This window comes from Oncorhynchus mykiss, chromosome 8, assembly GCF_013265735.2.
Source record: "Oncorhynchus mykiss isolate Arlee chromosome 8, USDA_OmykA_1.1, whole genome shotgun sequence".
NCBI classification, from domain to species: Eukaryota; Metazoa; Chordata; class Actinopteri; order Salmoniformes; family Salmonidae; genus Oncorhynchus; species Oncorhynchus mykiss.
This window is the reverse complement of record NC_048572.1, coordinates 4,758,720-4,774,828: the sequence shown is the minus strand read 5'-3', so window position 1 is coordinate 4,774,828 and position 16,109 is coordinate 4,758,720. Positions and strand designations below refer to the sequence as shown.

Below are 16,109 nucleotides of genomic sequence, written 5' to 3'. Positions count from 1 at the left end.
AACACACCTTCCTCTGGGTGGCTTTACCTCGAACAAACGCACCTTCCTCTGGGTGGCTTTACCTCAAACAAACGCACCTTCCTCTGGGTGGCTTTACCTCAAACAAACGCACATTCCTCTGGGCGGCTGTACCTCAAACAAACGCACCTTCCTCTGGGCGGTTGTACCTCAAACAAACGCACCTTCCTCTGGGCGGCTGTACCTCAAACAAACGCACCTTCCTCTGGGCGGCTGTACCTCAAACAAACGCACCTTCCTCTGGGCGGCTGCACCTCAAACAAACGCACCTTCCTCTGGGTGGCTGTACCTCAAACAAACGCACCTTCCTCTGGGCGGCTGTACCTCAAACAAACGCACCTTCCTCTGGGCGGCTGTACCTCAAACAAACGCACCTTCCTCTGGGCGGCTGTACCTCAAACAAACACACCTTCCTCTGGGCGGCTTTACCTCAAACAAACGCACCTTCCTCTGGGCGGCTGCACCTCAAACAAACGCACCTTCCTCTGGGCGGCTGTACCTCAAACAAACGCACCTTCCTCTGGGCGGCTGCACCTCAAACAAACGCACCTTCCTCTGAGCGGCTGTACCTCAAACAAACGCACCTTCCTCTGGGCGACTGTACCTCAAACAAACGCACCTTCCTCTGGGCGGCTGTACCTCAAACAAACACACCTTCCTCTGGGCGGCTGTACCTCAAACAAAGGCACCTTCCTCTGGGTGGCTGTACCTAAAACAAACGCACCTTCCTCTGGGTGGCTGCACCTCAAACAAACGCACCTTCCTCTGGGCGGCTGTACCTCAAACAAACGCACCTTCCTCTGGGCGGCTGTACCTCAAACAAACGCACCTTCCTCTGGGCGGCTGTACCTCAAACAAACGCACCTTCCTCTGGGCGGCTGTACCTCAAACAAACGCACCTTCCTCTGGGCGGCTGTACCTCAAACAAAAGCACCTTCCTCTGGGTGGCTGTACCTCAAACAAACGCACCTTCCTCTGGGCGGCTGTACCTCAAACAAACGCACCTCCTCTGGGCGGCTGTACCTCAAACAAAAGCACCTTCCTCTGGGTGGCTGTACCTCAAACAAACGCACCTTCCTCTGGGCGGCTGTACCTCAAACAAACGCACCTTCCTCTGGGCGGCTGTACCTCAAACAAACACACCTTCCTCTGGGCGGCTGTACCTCAAACAAACGCACCTTCCTCTGGGTGGCTGTACCTCAAACAAACGCACCTTCCTCTGGGTGGCTGCACCTCAAACAAACGCACCTTCCTCTGGGCGGCTGTACCTCAAACAAACGCACCTTCCTCTGGGCGGCTGTACCTCAAACAAACGCACCCTCCTCTGGGCGACCGTACATCAAACAAGTCAAAGTATCTAACTTTACAAAGTAATTTTAGTATATATCAGTTATCCTGTTATAGCTTTTGTGCCGAATCCACTGCAGTGTTTCAGGTGCCACGTTCATGTTGCAGCAGTTTGTAGGAGGGAGATTCCAAGATGTGGGAAGTGTGCAGGAGGACATGGCATAGAGGATTGTCGTTTCCGTGGTTATGTGTCTCATGTCAACTGTAAGGGGTGCCCATGTTGCTGGGGATCAGAAGCGTCTGGCGAGAGAGAGAGGCAGGTCGAGGTGACTAGAGTCAGAGTAGTGCAGAAGGTGTCGTATGCTGAGGCAGTGAAAAAAAAGTAGAGAAGTCAAGGGTGAGGGATCCCAGTGAGTAAAATATTAGTTTTTTTTTATGAGTGTAGGAGCAGCTGCAGAGAAGTACCTGGGAGATTTTACTGCAAAACAGTTGATGGCGGTGGTGATTTTAGGTGTAGGGTTAGTTGGTGGTGCATTTTTTTGTTCCTTTTTTAGGAACATGAATAATAAAGATTAATTTAATGTAGGTCGGCCGTGACTGGCCTCACACTCCGGTACAGTAGGTGGCGCTGTTTTAAATCCCAACAAAGAAGAAGAAGAAAGCACAGGAATCGTTCGTCACACCTGGGAGAAATACAGGTCCTGGTGGAAGGGAAACACAGTAGAAAAAATACATTATTTTACATATGAACAAAAACAAATCTGCTTTGTGGAATAAGTCCGGCTGCATGGACAGATTACCATGGCAACAAGCCTTCTTGTAAAAGAGAATCATATTTGTGGCTTCTCAAATGACATTGTCCTATTTGGACCGCTCGATAACTAACCTATTTCCCAAACAGTGCACTACTTTTGACTAGGGTCCATAACGTTCTGATCTTAAGTAGTGTACTATGTAGGGAATAGTACTCTCTGCCCACCCCAGAGACAACAACAACATTACTCCCTGCCCACACCAGAGACCACAACAACATTACACCCTGCCCACCCAGAGACCACAACGACATTACACCCTGCCCACCCAGAGACCACAACAACATTACACCCTGCCCACCCAGAGACCACAACAACATTACACCCTGCCCACCCAAAGACCACAACAACATTACACCCTGCCCACCCAGAGACCACAACAACATTACACCCTGCCCACCCAGAGACCACAACAACATTACACCCTGCCCACCCAGAGACCACAACAACATTATACCCTGCCCACCCAGAGACCACAACAACAACATTACACCCTGACCACCGAGAGACCACAACAAAACAGGACAGGACAGGACAGGACAGTTTGGCTCGGCTCAGATCAATAGTGTGACAGGGGTAAACAGCTAACAAGAGCCTCTCCTTCTGTGCTTATTTTAGCACTCTGTAGCACTCCATTTTACATTGTGACAGCATGATTTGTCCGAAGCTATGTTTGTCACCGAGCAGCACTCTGGCTGTGGGTCCTGACTCTCTGGCTGTGGGTCCTGACTCTCTGTTTGTTGCTGAGCAGCTCTCTGGCTGTGGGTCCTGACTCTCTCTTTGTCACCGAGCAGCACTCTGGCTGTGGGTCCTGACTCTCTGTTTGTTGCTGAGCAGCACTCTGGCTGTGGGTCCTGACTCTCTGTTTGTTGCTGAGCAGCACTCTGGCTGTGGGTCCTGACTCTCTCTTTGTCACCGAGCAGCACTCTGGCTGTGGGTCCTGACTCTCTGTTTGTTGCTGAACAGCACTCTGGCTGTGGGTCCTGACTCTCTCTTTGTCACCGAGCAGCACTCTGGCTGTGGGTCCTGACTCTCTGTTTGTTGCTGAGCAGCTCTCTGGCTGTGGGTCCTGACTCTCTGTTTGTTGCTGAGCAGCACTCTGGCTGTGGGTCCTGACTCTCTGTTTGTTGCTGAGCAGCACTCTGGCTGTGGGTCCTGACTCTCTGTTTGTTGCTGAGCAGCACTCTGGCTGTGGGTCCTGACTCTCTCTTTGTCACCGAGCAGCACTCTGGCTGTGGGTCCTGACTCTCTGTTTGTTGCTGAGCAGCACTCTGGCTGTGGGTCCTGACTCTCTGTTTGTTGCTGAGCAGCACTCTGGCTGTGGGTCCTGACTCTCTGTTTGTTGCTGAGCAGCACTCTGGCTGTGGGTCCTGACTCTCTGTTTGTTGCTGAGCAGCACTCTGGCTGTGGGTCCTGACTCTCTCTTTGTCACCGAGCAGCACTCTGGCTGTGGGTCCTGACTCTCTCTTTGTCACCGAGCAGCACTCTGGCTGTGGGTCCTGACTCTCTGTCCCTGAAACCAAAACAGCAACGTCCCTACACTCTGGGCTTGTTCCACCGTATCACTGTCTTCTGGTTTCACTAAGTTCAGGCCTCAGTTCAAATGGAGGTAAGACTCTATTGCTCTCTATATACAATACGGTGTCCATATTAGGACAATCATTGAGAAACTGAGGCTGTCCTAATATGGACACCGTAATTATAGGTAATAGAATAGAATAGTTTGCAGAAGAAACAAAGCCAAGGAAGCAATCAAATGATACGTTGTGCTGTCACGACTGTTCAAGGTACAATAATCTGGCACTTACTAGTGAGACAGTTACTGGTAACAATCATCAATCATCTCTATATTGAAGCTTTGAACTCAGGCAAGTGAAATTCTTCTTTAAGTCAATCAAATAATGTTGACAAATGTTTATTTTAATAATACGGATTTCTAGCTTTTGTCGTATATTTATCCCAAGATGGAGGGCAGAATAAAGCCTGGGAAGGAGAGTGATTGAATACAGGCCTCCACTTGGATGTTTCTGGGGAGGACTTTCCCGAGCACGAGGGACTTGTGTATTTTTCACCTTGAGCTCAGCTTGGCAGAAGGCTAAATCATAAAGTATTTTTACTGAGCGAGCTGCCTGCCTGGAGTTCCCTAGTTTTGTACAAACACAACTTCTGTCTCCTGACTTCTGCTGGGTGACCCCTCTTCACACCATGCTGGTTTATTTGATTAAACTTTATTTAACAAGTCAGCTAAGAACAAATTATTATTTACAACGACGGCCTACCAAAAGGCAGAAGGCCTCCTGCGGGGACGGGGGATGGGAATAAAAACATTTAAATAGAAATATGGGACAAAACACACATCACGACAAGAGAGACACCACAACACTACATACAGAGAGACCTAAGACAACAACACAGCATTGCAGCAACACATGAAAACACAACATGGTAGCAACACAACATGACAACAACATGGTAGCAACACAACATGACAGCAGCACAACATGGTAGCAGAACAAAACATGGTGCAAACATTATAGGGCACAGACAACAGCACAAAGGGCAAGAAGGTAGAGACAACAATACATCACACAAAGCAGCCACAACTGTCAGTAAGAGTGGTTTAACAGAACCTCCTCATCACCCTGCTGGTTTAACAGGACCTCCTCATCACCCTGCTGGTTTAGCAGGACCTCCTCATCCCCCTGCTGGTCTAACAGGACCTCCTCATCACCCTGGCCTCCCTATCACCCTGCTGGTTTAACAGGACCTCCTCGTCACCCTGCCAGTTTAACAGGACCTCCTCATCACCGTGACCTCCTCATCACCCTGGCCTCCACATCACCCTACTGGTCTAACAGGACCTCCTCATCACCCTGCTGGTGTAACAGGACCTCCTCATCACCCTGCTGGTCTAACAGGACCTCCTCATCACCCTGCTGGTTTAACAGGACCTCCTCATCACCCTGCTGGTTTAACAGGGCCTCCTCATCACTGTGATGGTCTAACAGGACCTCCTCATCACCCTCCTGGTCTAACAGAGCCTCATCATCACCCTGCAGGACCTCCTCATCACCCTGCTGGTCTAACAGGACCTCCTCATCACCCTGCTGGTCTAACAGGGCCTCCTCATCACCCTGCAGGACCTCCTCATCACCCTGCTGGTCTAACAGGACCTCCTCATCACCCTGCAGAACCTCCTCATCACCCTGCTGATCTAACAGGACCTCCTCATCACCCTGGCCTCCTCATCACCCTGCTGGTTTAACAGGACCTCCTCATCACCCTGGCATCTTCATCACCCTGCTGGTTTGACAGGACCTCCTCATCACCCTGCTGGTCTAACAGGACCTCCTCATCACCCTGCTGGTCTAACAGAGCCTCATCATCACCCTGCAGGACCTCCTCATCACCCTGCTGGTCTAACAGGACCTCCTCATCACCCTGCTGGTCTAACAGGGCCTCCTCATCACCCTGCAGGACCTCCTCATCACCCTGCTGGTCTAACAGGACCTCCTCATCACCCTGCAGAACCTCCTCATCACCCTGCTGGTCTAACAGGACCTCCTCATCACCCTGCTGGTTTAACAGGACCTCCTCATCACCCTGGCATCTTCATCACCCTGCTGGTTTGACAGGACCTCCTCATCACTGTGATGGTCTAACAGGACCTCCTCATCACCCTGCTGGTCTAACAGAGCCTCATCATCACCCTGCAGGACCTCCTCATCACCCTGCTGGTCTAACAGGACCTCCTCATCACCCTGCTGGTCTAACAGGGCCTCCTCATCACCCTGCAGGACCTCCTCATCACCCTGCTGGTTTAACAGGACCTCCTCATCACCCTGCAGGACCTCCTTATCACCCTGCTGGTCTAACAGGACCTCCTCATCACCCTGCTGGTTTAACAGTACCTCCTCATCACCCTGCAGGACCTCCTCATCACCCTGCATGTTTGACAGGACCTCCTCATCACCCTGCTGGTTTAACAGGGCATCCTCATCACCCTGCTGGTTTAACAGGGCCTCCTCATCACCCTGCTGGTTTAACAGGACCTCCTCATCAACCTGGCCTCCTCATCACCTTGGCCTCCTCGTCACCCTGTTGGTCTAACAGGACCTCCTCATCACCCTGCTGGTCTAACAGGGCCTCCTCATCACCCTGGCCTCCTCATCACCCTGCTGGTCTAACAGGGCCTCCTCATCACCCTAACCTCCTCGTCACAGTGCTGGTTTAACAGGACCTCCTCAACACCCTGACCTCCTCATCACCCTGGCCTCCTCATCACCCTGCTGGTTTAACAGGACCTCTTCATCACCCTGGCCTCCTCATCACCCTGCTGGTCTAACAGGACCTCCTCCTCACCCTGCTGGTTTAACAGGACCTCCTCATCAACCTGGCCTCCTCATCACCTTGGCCTCCTCGTCACCCTGCTGGTTTAACAGGACCTCCTCATCACCCTGCTGGTTTAACAGGACCTCTTCATCACCCTGGCCTCCTCATCACCCTATTGGTCTAACAGAACCTCCTCATCACCCTGCAGGACCTCCTTATCACCAGGCTGGTCTAACAGGACCTCCTCATCACCCTGGCCTCCCCATCACCCTGCTGGTTTAACAGGACCTCCTGATCATCCTGGCATCCTCATCACCCTGCTGGTTTAACAGGGCATCCTCATCACCCTGCTGGTTTAACAGGGCCTCATCACCCTGATGGTTTAACAGGACCTCCTCATCACCCTGCTGGTTTAGCAGGGCGTCCTCATCACCCTGCTGGTCTAACAAGACCTCCTCATCACCCTGCTGGTCTAACAGGGCCTCCTCATCACCCTGGCCTCCTCATCAGCCTGCTGGTTTAACAGGACCTCCTCAACACCCTGACCTCCTCATCACACTGGCCTCCTCATCACCCTGCTGGTTTAACAGGACCTCCTCATCACTCTGGCCTCCTCATCGCCCTGCTGGTCTAACAGGACCTCCTCCTCACCCTGCTGATTTAAAAGGACCTCCTCATCAACCTGGCCTCCTCATCACCTTGGCCTCCTCATCACCCTGCTGGTTTAACAGGACCTCCTCATCACCCTGCTGGTTTAACAGGACCTCCTCATCACCCTGCTGGTTTAACAGGACCTCCTCATCACCCTGCTGGTTTAACAGGGCCTCCTCATCAGCCTGCTGGTTTAACAGGACCTCCTCATCACCCTGCTGTTCTAACAGGACCTCCTCATCACCCTGCTGGTTTAACAGGACCTCCTCATCACCCTGCTGGTAAAATTCCCCCTGTCGCCATGGGGACTTAACTCACACGATTCAACGCCCCGCCAAAGCCATCCCTAACCCTCTCACACAACACACACCCATGAAAAGGATTAACATGGTCAACATCTGTACTATATAGACAGAGTTAAACGTGGTCAACATCTATACTATATAGACAGAGTTAAACATGGTCAACATCTATACTATATAGACAGAGTTAAACATGCAGTACATGGAGCAGGTTCATCTGGTACCTCAACGGGTCTTCAGTCTGGGGGCTGTAGGACTGCCGCACCTACTGCTCTCTTCCCAAGCCCCACAGACGTCCTGCTCTGAGAATCTGATAGCACGGTCAGCTTTGAAACCTGGAGAAACCTGGAGAAATCATCTCTGCAGGTATAGGACGTGTCACAAATGGCACTGTATTCCCTACATAGTGCACTACATGTTAGCAGAGCCCTATGGGCCCTGGTTGAAAGTAGTGCACTACATGTGACCACTGTCCATAGGGCCCTGGTTGAAAGTAGTGCACTACGTAGGGAATAGGGTGCCATTTGGGATGCACTTATAGGCCAGACACTCGCTTGATTTTTACAACAAAATGGGGTAGTTAAATCAAAAGGTGCTTTTCTGAAAAACTTCTTTCAGAAACATCTCTCTGTCTCTCACTGTAAAGTGTGTACTGTCTCTCACTGTAAAGTGTGTACTGTCTCTCACTGTAAAGTGTGTACTGTCTCTCACTGTAAAGTGCATACTGTCTCTCACTGTAAAGTGTGTACTGTCTCTCACTGTAAAGTGCGTACTGTCTCTCACTGTAAAATGTGTACTGTCTCTCACTGTAAAGTGCGTACTGTATCTCACTGTAAAGTGTGTGCTGTCTCTCACTGTAAAGTGTGTACTGTCTCTCACTGTAAAGTGCATACTGTCTCTCACTGTAAAATGTGTACTGTCTCTTACTGTAAAGTGTGTACTGTCTCTCACTGTAAAGTGTGTACTGTCTCTCACTGTAAAGTGTGTAATGTCTGTCACTGTAAAGTGCATACTGTCTCTCACTGTAAAGTGTGTACTGTCTCTTACTGTAAAGTGTGTACTGTCTCTCACTGTAAAGTGTGTACTCTCTCTCACTGTAGTGTACTGTCTCTCACTGTAAAGTGTGCACTGTCTCTCACTGTAAAGTGCATACTGTCTGTCACTGTAAAGTGTGTACTGTCTCTCACTGTAAAATGTGTACTGTCTCTCACTGTAAAGTGTGTACTGTCTCACTGTAAAATGTGTACTGTCTCTCACTGTAAAGTGTGTACTCTCTCTCACTGTAACGTGTGTACTGTCTCTCACTGTAACGTGTGTACTGTCTCTCACTGTAACGTGTGTACTGTCTCTCACTGTAAAGTGCATACTGTCTCTCACTGTAAAGTGCGTACTGTCTCTCACTGTAAAGTGTGTACTGTCTCTCACTGTAAAGTGTGTACTGTCTCTCACTGTAAAGTGTGTACTCTCTCACTGTAAAGTGTGTACTCTCTCACTGTAAAGTGTGTACTGTCTCTCACTGTAAAGTGAGTACTGTCTCTCACTGTAAAGTGTGTACTGTCTCTCACTGTAAAGTGTGCACTGTCTCTCACTGTAAAGTGTGCACTGTCTCTCACTGTAAAGTGTGTACTGTAGGAACAGTGATAAGGATGGGGTGATATCTGTGTCCCAGTTCAGTATAGTGATATCTGTGTCCCTGTTCAGTATGGGGTGATATCTGTGTCCCTGTTCAGTATAGTGATATCTGTGTCCCTGTTCAGCATGGGGTGATATATGTGTCCCTGTTCAGTATAGTGATATCTGTGTCCCTGTTCAGCATGGGGTGATATATGTGTCCCTGTTCAGTATAGTGATATCTGTGTCCCTGTTCAGTATGGGGTGATATCTGTGTCCCTGTTCAGTATGGGGTGATATCTGTGTCCCTGTTCAGTATGGGGTGATATCTGTGTCCCTGTTCAGTATGGGGTGATATCTGTGTCCCTGTTCAGTATGGGTTGATATCTGTGTCCCTGTTCAGTATGGGGTGATATCTGTGTCCCAGTTCAGTATGGGGTGATATCTGTGTCCCTGTTCAGTATAGTGATATCTGTGTCCCTGTTCAGTATAGTGATATCTGTGTCCCTGTTCAGTATAGTGATATCTGTGTCCCTGTTCAGTATAGTGATATCTGTGTCCCTGTTCAGTATAGTGATATCTGTGTCCCAGTTCAGTATGGGGTGATATCTGTGTCCCTGTTCAGTATGGGGTGTTATCTGTGTCCCTGTTCAGTATGGTGATATCTGTGTCCCTGTTCAGTATGGTGATATCTGTGTCCCTGTTCAGTATGGTGATATCGGTGTCCCTGTTCAGTATGGGGTGATATCTGTGTCCCTGTTCAGTATGGGGTGATATCTGTGTCCCTGTTCAGTATGGGGTGATATCTGTGTCCCTGTTCAGTATGGTGATATCTGTGTCCCTGTTCAGTATGGTGATATCTGTGTCCCTGTTCAGTATGGTGATATCTGTGTCCCTGTTCAGTATGGGGTGATATCTGTGTCCCTGTTCAGTATGGAGTGATATCTTTGTCCCTGTTCAGTCTGGTTAGATGGGGGTCATGGGGGATAAGAGTCTTATATATATCACATCTTATATAAGCCAGCCTATAACCTCCTGTTTCCATCACGCCTGTACAGAGTACACACTGAACTAATCGTTTAATGGAGGGGTCGACCAACCAACCAATCTCTAGATGTGTGTGTGTGTGTGTGTGTGTGTGTGTGACACAACACAGCCCTTGTTTCCATAGCGTCTGGACAGGATGCAGCCTCCACAAATCATTTAATGGAGGGACGGAGCCACAGACCAATATCTAGATGGGTGGGAGTTAGCGCCACACTAAAAGCCAAAACAGCCGGAGGCACACTTCTTCCACCGTTTAGAGATGTAGCGTAGCCGCTGGAGGCTACCTTCTTGCCCCGTTTGGAGATGTAGCGTAGCCGCTGGAGGCTACCTTCTTGCCCCGTTTGGAGATGTAGCGTAGCCGCTGGAGGCTACCTTCTTGCCCCGTTTAGAGATGTAGCGTAGCCGCTGGAGGATACCTTCTTGCCCCGTTTAGAGATGTAGCGTAGCCGCCAGACGCTACCTTCTTGCCCCGTTTAGAGATGTAGCGTAGCCGCCAGACGCTACCTTCTTGCCCCGTTTAGAGATGTAGCGTAGCCGCTGGAGGATACCTTCTTGCCCCGTTTCCTCTCACCATAAAATAAATAATTGTTTCAATGAGCACTTCGTATCATCTGGTAGGCTGTTTGATTCAGTGTCCTCTGTCTCTGTACAACCCTGTGTGAATGAACCAGTGAGAGCTAGTCAAACTTTTAGCTTTTTGCCATTCTCAGTACAGGTGGTGCATAAAAGCCCTGAAATCCTTAGATCAGAGAAAGCCTGCAGGTCCTGATCTTTTGGATCCCTGCTTTTTAAATCTGGCAGCTGATTTCATAGCTGAACCACTTACATCTCTGTTCAATCTAACCCTGGAATGTAATGAAATTCCAAAGATCTGGAAATCAACATTTGTCCTACCACTTTTAAAAGGGGGGAGATCCAACTCTTTAAATAATTATAGGCCAATCTCAAAGCTGTCACCCCTGGTGAAAATACTTGAAACCCTTGTAAGTGAACAGCTAAAATAGGTTTTATTTACTAACTCTATTTTTATCAATGTACCAATCGGGCTTCAGGAAGAAGCATAGCACAATTACAGCAGCCATGAAGGTTTTAAATGATATCACTGTAGCCCTTGACAAAAAACACCACTGTGTCTCACTTTTTATTTATCTCTCTAAGGCTTTTGATACAGTTGATCATGCTATACTAAGGCAGAGATTGTCGAGTGTAGGTCTTTCAGAGAATGCAGTTGCATGGTTTGCTAACTATCTGTCTGATAGAACTCAGTGCACTCAATTTGATGGACTTATGTCTGTTAAATTGTCTGTCTTGAATGGTGTGCCCCAAGGCTCTGTACTTGGTCCTCTCTTATTCACTATTTATATAAATGATTTGGACAAAAATGTCCAAAATGCACATCTTCATTTTTATGCTGATGATACTGTTATTTACTGTTGCGCCTCGTCTCTTACAAAAGCTTTCCAGAATTTGCAAACTGCTTTTTATACTGTTCAACATACCTTGTGTCAATTGAAGCTTATCCTCAATACTGACAAAACTAAACTAATGGTGTTTTCTAATGCAAGAATTAAACCTCTGAATACTTCACCTATTACTACCTGTCTGGGCAAGGAGATTGAGGTTGTAACCTCATTTAAATATCTTAATTTTAATTGATGATGGCCTCTCTTTTAAATTGCATATTCAACAACTTACAAAAAAATTTAAGCTGAAATTGAGATTTTATTTTAGGAATAAGGCCTGTTTTTCTTTTGAAGCCAGAAGGAGGCTAGAATCAGCTACATTTATGCCTTTACTAGACTATGGGGATATTTTATATATGAATGCTTCCGCTCAGTGTTTGAGATCAATTGACACTCTTTACCATGGCACTTTGAGATTTATTTTAAACTGTAAAACCCTTACGCACCACTGCACTTTGTATACCAGGGTTGGCTGGCCTTCTCTAGTCACTCGTAGACTCAGTCATTTGTATGCTTTTATTTACAAAACCATTTTGGGTTTACTACCTTTTTATTTGTGCATTTTTATTGTTCAGAAATGTGGTGGGTCGTCTCTTCGTTCGCTGGACTTTATCCTGCTAAGTGTTACAAATGTCCCAACTGAATTTGGTAAAAGGGCTTTTATGTCCTCTGCGCCATCGTCTTGGAACGCCTTACAAAATACTTTTAAACTGGAAGAACTTGTCCCGATTGGTGTTTTTAAATCACTGATGAAGGATCTTGAGGCTGATTCCCTGACCTGTCAATATTTTTAATTAGCTGTTTTATCATTTTGTTATACTCTTGTGAATTCTATGGTTTTTACTAGATTACTTGTAGTTTTTCATGTTGTCTGTCTGTAATTTTTTTGTAATGACTTGGTGCTGCCCATCTTGGCCAGGGCGCTCTTGAAAAAGAGATTTTAATCTCAATGAGCCCTTCCTGGTTAAATTAAGGTTAAGTAAAACCGGCATGTGGTAAGCCTCGCCACAACGCTGGAACAAGTTCTGCCCCAACTGCAGTAGCCAATCAAGCGACAACTTACAGGAGAGAAGAACACTTAAAGCCACAAGCTGGAGTTTGTGTTTCAACCCAATGACTCTCAACACACGAGACGACTGGTTTGGCTTTAGACGCACAATCTGGGATGTTTCATTTGAGAGTGGCAGCATTTCTCCAGCCCAATCTCAGTTTAGTTGTCGGTGGCTGTGGAGAAATATAACCACACTTGAATGAAATATCCCAGATTGTGCCTTTAAAGCCACCCATCTCGTCTCGTGTGTTGAGCGTTTTCCATTCAAACGTTCACGAGACATCTTGGTGTTATTAGACCCACAGCTTGTTTGAGAGACAGGGACAGTCAGATACCACGTGGCTTCTCAACTTAACACTGTCATAACGGAAAACACACCACATGAGAAGCAGCGTCTGGCGGATAGGGTAAGTGGTACCCTATCCACTATATAGTGCACTAGTTTTACCAAGAGCCCTATGGACCATGGTTAAAGTAGTGCCCTAGTTTTACTAACAGCCCTATAGACCATGGTTAAAGTAGTGCACTAGTTTTACTAACAGCCCTATGGACCCTGGTTAAAGTAGTGCACTAGTTTTACTAACAGCCCTATGGACCTTGGTTAAAGTAGTGCACTAGTTTTACTAACAGCCCTATAGACCATGGTTAAAGTAGTGCACTAGTTTTACTAACAGCCCTATGGACCCTGGTTAAAGTAGTGCACTAGTTTTACTAACAGCCCTATGGACCTTGGTTAAAGTAGTGCACTAGTTTTACTAACAGCCCTATGGGCCCTGGTTAAAGTAGTGCACTAGTTTTACTAACAGCCCTATGGGCCCTGGTTAAAGTAGTGCACTAGTGTTACTAACAGCCCTATGGACCCTGGCCAAGGTAGTGCACTAGTTTTACTAACAGCCCTATGGACCTTGGTTAAAGTAGTGCACTAGTTTTACTAACAGCCCTATGGACCCTGGTTAAAGAAGTGCACTAGTTTTACTAACAGCCCTATGGACCCTGGCCAAAGTAGTGCACTAGTTTTACTAACAGCCCTATGGGCCCTGGTTAAAGTAGTGCACTAGTTTTACTAACAGCCCTATGGACCCTGGCCAAAGTAGTGCACTAGTTTTACTAACAGCCCTATGGACCCTGGTTAAAGTAGTGCACTAGTTTTACTAACAACCCTATGGACCCTGGTTAAAGTAGTGCACTAGTTTTACTAACAACCCTGTGGACCCTGGTTAAAGTAGTGCACTAGTTTTACTAACAGCCCTATGGACCCTGGCCAAAGTAGTGCACTAGTTTTACTAACAGCCCTATGGACCCTGGTTAAAGTAGTGCACTAGTTTTACTAACAACCCTGTGGACCCTGGCCAAAGTAGTGCACTAGTTTTACTAACAGCCCTATGGACCCTGGCCAAAGTAGTGCACTAGTTTTACTAACAGCCCTATGGACCCTGGTTAAAGTAGTGCACTAGTTTTACTAACAACCCTGTGGACCCTGGTTAAAGTAGTGCACTAGTTTTACTAACAGCCCTATGGACCCTGGTTAAAGTAGTGCACTAGTTTTACTAACAGCCCTATGGACCCTGGCCAAAGTAGTGCACTAGTTTTACTAACAGCCCTATGGACCCTGGTTAAAGTAGTGCACTAGTTTTACTAACAACCCTGTGGACCCTGGTTAAAGTAGTGCACTAGTTTTACTAACAGCCCTATGGACCCTGGTTAAAGTAGTGCACTAGTTTTACTAACAACCCTATGGACCCTGGTCAACGTAGTGCAACATGCAGGGAAAGGGTGGGCAAATCCAGTCCTCGAGTGCCTGATTGGTGTCACAGTTTTACCCCCAGCCTCAGCTGACACACCTGACTCCAATAATCACCTAATCACCTGAATCTTCAGTTATAGAATACAATGTCATTAATCCGTTGTGTTTACTAAGGGATGGAGAAAAGGTGTGTCACCAACCAGACCCTGGAGGACTGGAGTTGCCCGCCCCTGATGTAGAGGGTAGAGTATCACTCGATACACCTTGTGGCTTCAGTGGCTTAACGCTGCCATTCTGGAAGACAGACCACATGAAGTTGCCCAACAGATGGAAGCTATAATAGACTTGGAGGATGGACTAGAAGATGTAAAAGGGGGAGGGGAGGGGGGGGAGGGGGGTGCTCTACTAGGTCCAACACGACACAGAGAGTCTACACGACACAGAGAGTCTACATTTCAATCAGCTCTCGTAACAAAATGGTTGATATCATAGTTTAGTTGAACCCTTTTGGCATGAAATGCTTGAGGTCCTGAGTACCTGTGATGTTTTTGTTGGTGGGGTTATTTTCTCAATACTGTACTGAATTACAACCCGTTCACACACACAGAGTGTAGGTTGAATGATAGAACAACGGTACATCGTTGAGATAATAAGGAAAACCTTTGATGAGACCAGCTGGCAAAGCTTTGTTTCTCAATAAAGGGTACCTGCATTCAACAGCGCTGTTGATGAGAAACCACTCTCTCTCTCTCTCTCCATCTCCGTCTGTCTCTCTCTCTCTCTCTCTGTCTCACTCTCCGTCTCCATCTCTCTCAGTCTCTCTCTCCGTCTATCTCCATCTCTCTCTCCATCTCTCTCTCTCTCCATCTATCTCTCTCTCTCTTTTGTATCATCATGTCTTAACTGTGTAGCAGCACCGCCCCCTGGCTCAGAACATTCAGTCTACATGACCAACATTGTGTTGAGATTTTACATTTCTAATCATTAATTAAGGGTGACGGGTAGCGGTTAAGAGCGCGTTGGGGGCAGTAACCCGAAAGGTTGCTTCAAATCTCCAAAACGACCAATTGGAAAAAACCCGCCGATGAGCCTTTGAGCAAGGTACCTAGCTCGAAATACCTCCAGGTTCAGACCCTGGCCATGACCCCACTCTCCGAGGATGTCTCAGAGCGGGAGATGTAAATACAATACAACGTGTCCATTATGTGTGATTCACATGTACACATCCACCTACTGTGTATAATTTATTCATCCCCTCGGTCTCCTCCTTCTCTCTGGACACCTCTTTCCCTTCCTCTCAGTCCCACTTTCTCCTCTTCCCTACCTCTGTCTTCCCCTCATTATTTTCCCCTCCCTCCCTAGTAGTGAGTGCCGTGTGGTGAGTGATGTGTAGTGAGTGATGTGTAGTGAGTGCCGTGTAGTGAGTGATGTGTAGTGAGTGATGTGTATAGTGTGTGCCGTGTAGTGAGTGCCGTGTAGTGAGTGATGTGTAGTGAGTGCCATGTAGTGAGTGGTGTGTAGTGAGTGCCGTGTAGTGAGTGCCATGTAGTGAGTGGTGTGTAGTGAGTGCCGTGTAGTGAGTGGTGTGTAGTGAGTGCCGTGTAGTGAGTGGTGTGTAGTGTGCCGTGTAGTGAGTGATGTGTAGTGAGTGCCATGTAGTGAGTGGTGTGTAATGAGTGGTGTGTAGTGAGTGGTGTGTAGTGTGCCTTGTAGTGAGTGGTGTGTAGTGTGCCGTGTAGTGAGTGATGTGTAGTGAGTGCCGTGTAGTGAGTGATGTGTAGTGAGTGCCGT

At 47.7% G+C, this 16,109-nt stretch overlaps 1 pseudogene; it reads left to right on the top strand.

The window, feature by feature from the left end:
* LOC118965591 overlaps nt 1–2,683 on the top strand; it is a 59,997-nt pseudogene extending 57,314 nt beyond the window's left edge.
* Nucleotides 2,684–16,109: the final 13,426 nt, after the last annotated feature.